The following is a 7,242-nucleotide window of genomic DNA, read 5'->3' as shown; positions in this document are numbered from 1 at the left end:
TTTATGGTTGTTTAATGCCGCCTGTTTTTTTCCATGTGGTTTTGCCTGTAGCCGTTGCGGTGCCTGGCTCCGCGTGCCCGGCGCGGCTGACGGGCGGGCCCCGTGAGGTCCGTCCCACCTGTCAGCGACCGGGTGTAGGGCTGGTTCGATGAACCTGTGAGATGCGCGAGCACCCTTTCTTTATTGTTTCTGTGACTTCAAAATTTTTTGCAGCAGTAATCATTCACGCATCATGACCGCTCCATGGACCACGCCACCTGTGAGCTCGTGTCTATAGATACCCATGCCCTCGCACAGCTTCTTGCAAAGGAAAGGGGAGATGAGAAGAAGAAGAGAGAGGTCCGGGGGAGAGGGAGACCCGAGAGGGATGGGGAAAAGATATGAAGCTATTTGCTTCTGAGTGGAATGTTGTCTGGTTCAAGGTCTTGCCTGTGGTTTGAGGATGAATCTCCTGTAGGTTTCGTTCCTCGAGTCTGCGGGATCTCGGACCAGGCTTCATTCCCCTCAGAGATAGCTTCAAAAGATATCGATCTACTAGTGGCCTGGGGGGCTGTGTTCTAGATTTGTTCTTGTTGATTTTTGATATATTTGTGTGGTTTTGTTCATGAGATTCGTGGCTGTTCTTGGTGTGGAGTACACACAGTTCTTCCTCTCCCGGATCTTATCTCGAACTCCACTGTGCCTTCTTGTTTGTTTTCTTTTGCTTGTTGCGAACCCGAGGAGTAGCAAGATTGGTGTAATCATGGCCTGCGCTTTGACTCCTCTTTCCTCTGTGCATCTGACAGGTGCTGAAAGTTTTCATCATTACCTTTTGATTGGGGAGAATCTTCGCTTTCTCTCTCCTCTCTCTCTTCAGTTTCTCTCTCTTTGCTTCTCTGATTCCGGTTCTTCTTCTCGGTTCTCCAATCTCTATGCATGCATGGATTGCTACTGGTGTTCACGAAGTTTTCGAGAACATGTTATTCACGAAGCTGCTACAAGTTGTAGATTTTGTATGTATTGATCTGGATATTCTTTTCTAGGTTTGATGGGGTGCGTCTATCTAATCCTCTGGACGAGAGATGCAGTATATGTGTGTAGTATTTTCTTCATGTTATGCTGGCACCTGGAGCTTGATGCATGTATACATAACATCGATGTATGTACAAGTACTTCAGCTGTGTGTGTTCTTTTCAGCAGGCGTTTCTGATATGTAGTTTCTTGATGCGGCTGGAGCTTCTCTGTGCAGCTGGCTCGATGTTTTGTACCTGGCTCGATTATTGAATGTTTCCACTCATAATTAATCTGCCTCTCTCTAGTCAAGCTAGTATGCACTGAGAAGATATGTGGATGTAAGAAGTAATCTGAGATTTGTTCCCTGCCTAATCAGTTAGCAGGTACCAATAAGCAAGATTATCTGATGCACCATATGTTCTTTGTTCTGAGCAAAGCAGGCAGATTATGCGTCCTTCAATTCTGTTGCATGAACGCTTCTTGATAGTGTCTGTGTTAACAGTTCCATTGTCTATTATTTTGTGCAACTAGGTCTAGCTATGTTGATGCTGCAGAAAAGTCTCAAGTATCTTCTCACTTATTTTCAGTGCCTGGTTGAGTATTCGGTCTGCATCAAAATGCTAGATATACTCACCATTCAGCTGATTCCGTTTCCTTTGAAAACATGTCACCATTTCATGACAAAAATATACTCCATACTTCGTCGATCAGCTACTTCAACATAATCAGAATCCGCAAAACATGCGTCATGCGTGTCATCTTTCAAATCCTCGGTTCCTAGCTCATACAATTTTGGATTCGTATTAAATCGGGCCTGTATGTACTGCTGCATTTTTTTTGGCTATACATATGCAGCTCAACATGTGAAAGTTTTTCGTTCCATATATAGCACATGGATGCTAGTTGAGACACGCAAAAATGATCATGGTTGATTCAAACTATGATTCAATCTATTGTATTTTTTACTACATACATACGGTGTATTCTCAAAGAAATGAAAAAATAATACTAATAAAAATTGGTAAAAGTTAAAGCTCTCAAGGAGTATATATGAACAAAAGCTAGGCTTTGGTACATATACTACTGAAATTAAACTGAAGATCTCGTATTGACTGATCGGATTTCTTACATGGCCGGCTCGATCTGTCTACTGCATCTTGATACACCATATCGGACACGCGTGAGTAATGTTGGTGGTATTTTCGTCTCTACTTTTCAATAAGTGAGCTCACATCAGTCTTTTCAGCACGATGCGTAGTAGCAGTGTGCTGTGTACTAGGCTCCAAGTAGATAAGTTAGCTAATATATGTGAGTTTTCTTCTGTGGATCTGTCCTGCTCGTGTTGTCTTGTTCAGGCTTTGAACAATTCACAGACTACAACCTTTGTCCACACCTAAATTAAAGCCGCACTTTATTTTACCTTGCGTCTCGTAAAAAAAACACTGATTGCAAGCTAGGTCATGCCACAAAGAACTGCTAGTGGCTTGATCTCTTTCGTTAGCGCATCCGAAGAAGTTCAACCCTGCAGATTCTTACGTTCTGTATATATAGGAGCTAGAAGAAAGGCATGCATAAAATTACAGCGTGCATGTAACACGCTACAGGGGATGCTTTACAGAGTTACAGCCGCGGTATCTCTGCTCGTCTGGTCAATCAGCACAGCACAATCGAGGGAATTCTGGATTGCTTTTTTGACCGTAGCTAGGTAGTATGAGACACTCCCGTCTGAGCATACGTAGTTGCACCTGTAACTGCTACTCCTGGCCGTCAATTCACTCGATGCATCGTCGCCATGGGATCAGAGTCGCAGCAGCTAGTAGCGAGGTCGATCGAATGCGTGCGTATAGCTACACCTCGCAGCGCTACTCGCTTGCAGCGGGTACGCCCTTGCAGCGGGGAAAAGGAGGTGTCACCATGCGGCGCGCGCGGCATTGATGGATGGCGCGGCCCGCCCCTCTGCGCGCAACGCCAATGCATGCTGCAGGAGAAGCAGGGAGCCATGAATGCCGGCCGATTGATCGAATTCAATTGAGCCAGCAGCTGTGCCCTAGCCTCGGTTCTCCTCCCGTTCTTGAAGAGAGCGCCGCCGGACGGACCGGACAGACTGCTTGCAGCCGTAGTACTAGTAGCTAGGGTCACCGGTCACGCCGTCGTCGCCCGCAACAAGCCGGCCGGCCGGCCGACGGCCACTGTCGTGTGTGTGTGCAGTGTGCTTACAAGAAAGTTCTTCAGCAAATAAAGCGATGGAGGAGGACGGGGATTGATGTCGATCCGCGCGCTAAACAAACAAGCTTTATGAAATGATTAAATGGGCTGAATTGAATATGCATATGAAAGCGCAAATAAATTGGTCGGTTTTATATTGTTATTACTCCTTGGTGTTTAGGTTGCAAGCAAAGCCCAGATCAGATACATTATATTCTAGCTCGATCTGCCGCATGCCTGTAAAGGGCAAACTGAGTACGTACACGCGTTTTCATTGGACTTTTTCAGAAAATGCGGCACCTATTCATTAGCAGTACGATTTGTCACTCATCAATTCATGGGCGGAGGACTCTATTGGTTTATGTACTATCTGGTCTTGTGTTAAGTGTGGGAAGGATGTGCAACATACACGAACTATAGCAAGACTAGAGGTGTCGATCGTCTTCCAAGGATATTGTAGCCCCTTCCTATTGATCGCCGATCTCCACAATTAAGAGGAGGGGCATGGCTTTGCGGCGCGGTCCAAGAAACGATGCCGTAACTGAATTGTTTAAGAGTGTGTGGGAAAAAAATTTCACTGCAAAAAACCATTCATCATATCTAGTTGTCTTATCCTCGCAGGCTTGTAATAGAAGCTGCCACAAATACCTCGAAGACTACCTGTGCTCGATCTTATTAGAAGCCAACACATATAATAACTATTTGTGCCTAACAATTGGGGATACAAAGAGTCTCTGAGGCACGGATACTCTTTTGAGTTTCTAATTTCAATTTCAGCGTGTTTAGAAAATTTACAATGTTTTGATACATACTTCTTGGATGGAGACAAAATTTAGAAGATACTATACCACAACCCCAAATTAGCGTCACTCGTGGGTCGGTAAAAGTCAGTTATCGCCGACAGACTGTCGGTCGGTAAAAATGCACGTCGCGCCATCAGTTGGTGATACGAGTTTCTACGTGCAACAATGGTGATGAGAGTTTCTACGTGCAACAATCAGTTTCTATTTCTATTTACTTTCATATGTCATGAGAAAATAAGAATGAGTTTAACCAATTAGCTATGAAAAATTCTGAACCAAGAGACTGCTATTTCACGTCTCTTTTTGTAATTGGAGATGCCCCGGTTATCGGAGCTCAACTACTGCAGTCAATTTATCAGTACAATGTGCCTACAAAAATATTATCTAGCAACCAAGCAGAAACAAATCCACTGCAAGAAGAAAACTAGATATTAAACGAGGGCAGCTAAGCAATGTCATAGGTCCTTGTAAGATTTCTATACAGAATAAATGCACACACAGATATGGTCTTTGTAGGATTGCTCTCTGACAATCCAAGAACTGTGATCTTTTTACAAACTAGCAAAATGCAACAAAGTTAGTTAATACCTTGAACACTGAATTTCTATAATTAATTATAGGAAGCTAGTGTTACTTGCAGTCATTAGTTAGATTCAAAATCTAACTGAATGTAATGTTAGTAGTGCATATTGATTGCCCCGTGAACCAATATCCCTGCTTTTAACTTCTTACTGTAACTACTATGAGTTTTTAAGTTATTTTGATACCATATTTATTGCTGCAAATAGAAGTTGCCTATCTGTTATGTAAATGTATCACCTTGTGGCTGCTAAATTTTGAGTAAATGATCCTTCTATTTCCCCTCTGTCAGTTTGCTTTGTCATTCTATGATATGGAAATAACAACTGCATTTTAGATAGATAAGTATTGGTACTACTGTTTTCTATTTTATCCATTGGCTTGACCACTTTAGATAGATATACTAAAGGCCACTCTGTTCTAGCATTGCATTGCAAGGGAAGTGACAATGTTAAGAGTTGAAATTGTGTATAATACTCATTTCTGATTCACATCCAGCATATTTTGTCTAAGTAGCTGATTGTATGTCAGTTTTGATTTTCAGAAACTTCTAGGATAGGTGTGTAACACCCTAGGTGTTAAAATCCTAAGTAAAAAAATCTAAACATAGCATCATGCATAATAATCCAGAATTATTGAAACAATGCATTTAATTATGTGTGTGCATATGCATGTGTATGAATGTGTATATGCATGTGTGTATGTGAGACTTTTTCCTTTTGTGTTTATAATCTTTCATGCTCCACTTTTTATGACAAATGTAGTATAAAAAAATATAATCATATTTTAGTACCTTACAAAGTGTACTTCAAACACCATTTGCAAATTCAAATTTTAAACACATGAGATGAATAGGAATTCAAATCCTAGTAGTCTTAAATTTAAAATAACTTCTAAACTAAAGCTCAAATGACCTTTGATCCAAAACGAAATTCATAGATTTTCAAATTACCTACAACTTTCGTGTCAAAGTTTTTCAAGTTTTTATTCAAAAATTTGAGAAAATTTAATTTAAATCCCGGTCATTTTTTCTCTCCCTCGCTCTCTCTTCTCTCCCCTCCCCTGCTCTGCTCCGGTCGGCAGAGAAGCACCGCCACGCGGCGGGGCATCCCTGCGCCGGCGAGCCGCGCCAAGGCGCGACCCCTAACAGGCTGCCACCGGCCACCAACCGGGCCTACTGCCGGTGATTTGCCGCGCCCCATATCCCGCCCCTGCCCAGCTCACACGCGCCATACGGCTGTCGATACCCGACGGTCGAGCCACGACGCGCCGGCGATGCCGCACCCTTACCGCGGCCTTATCCCGGCCGTGTCTCCCTCCATTGTGCCGCGCCTAGCTCCACCTCCCCTTTCCTCTCCTCCCTCGCGAGCCTATAGAAGGCCACCCGAGCCCCTGCCTGCACGCGCACCCAAGCTCCCACAGCTGTCTATTGCCACCGGCAGGCCCCTCCATATCTAACTTGCCCCTCCGGCCCTCCTCCGCCCGAGCTAGCCCCTGGAATAGGTTCCCCTTGAGCAACTGAACCTCTCCGGCCTAGCCCCGTACGCTTAGCCTCGTCGGACCACCACCGCCCGCCACTGCCGGCCGCCGGCGAGCAAGGCTATCGCGGTCAACCCTCCTCAGGCCACCCCAGCCCCAACCAAGCACACCAACAGATTTTCCTCGACCGCCTCGTGCTCCCCTACCCCTTTCCCCTCGCTAACAGCGAGCCTTCTCGCCGGATTTTGGCCGGAAAACACCCAGCCCCGCCCAGGGACTATATTGCGATCGGCAAGTTCTTTTTAGGGTCATTTCTGCTAGATCCAGGGACCTGTCTGCGAGAACTCGAGCTAACTTTTATTTTCAAGAGGCTGTCAATTGTAAATCAATATAAAATTATAGAAAAATCAAAAAAATACAAACTAAAATTTGTTGTGACTCTCTTAATGAATCCTGTAACTTTTGCATAGAAATGACCAGTTACAAACTATAACTAAATTTTATTTAAAATAAGATTGTTATAAAATTAATCTTATTTTAAATAGCCCATAAATATATCTCTTGATCTAGGATAGTACCTTGGATGATTTTCGATTATAAGCAAGCCTCTACCTATTAAGATTTGTGTAAAAATCTCAAGACCTGAACAAGGCTCTACCTTATTTGATGTGCTATTTTCTAGAGTTATTTGTTCATACTGTTCTAGTGATATTTTAGGGTTAAACCTTTTATAGTAGAGTAACCTTGATGCATAAATGTTATGGACAAAGTTTGAAACTTTTTACTTCTGTCTAACTTTCTCATATGTTTTTAGTTAAGAAAAACTACATTGAATCAAAGTAACTAGTTCTTGTGCTTGAAAAATAAGAATTTTAACCAGAAACTAACTTTGAGTAGATTATCATGTTGGAAAAGTTGGAGACATAGAAACTTTGTGGAACTGCTTATAGAAATAAATCTTGATTAACATAGATATATTTTGACTTATTTTCTATGCTCTGTATCTTGCACACTAAAATATAAAAAATTTATAGTAGAGTCAACATAAGTTTATAAGTACTCAGTAAAATGTTGAGCATCAATTTTTGCATGGTTTATTCTGTATAAATGAATCTTGATCCTAGCAGTAGCTGATTAATATATTTTTCATGATTAATCTGCTAAATGAAAATGGCTGAAAATT

The sequence above is a fragment of the Panicum hallii genome, chromosome 9, assembly GCF_002211085.1.
Source record: "Panicum hallii strain FIL2 chromosome 9, PHallii_v3.1, whole genome shotgun sequence".
Classification (NCBI taxonomy): Eukaryota; Viridiplantae; Streptophyta; class Magnoliopsida; order Poales; family Poaceae; genus Panicum; species Panicum hallii.
The sequence above is the reverse complement of the archived record's forward strand: the minus strand, read 5'-3'. Positions refer to the sequence as shown.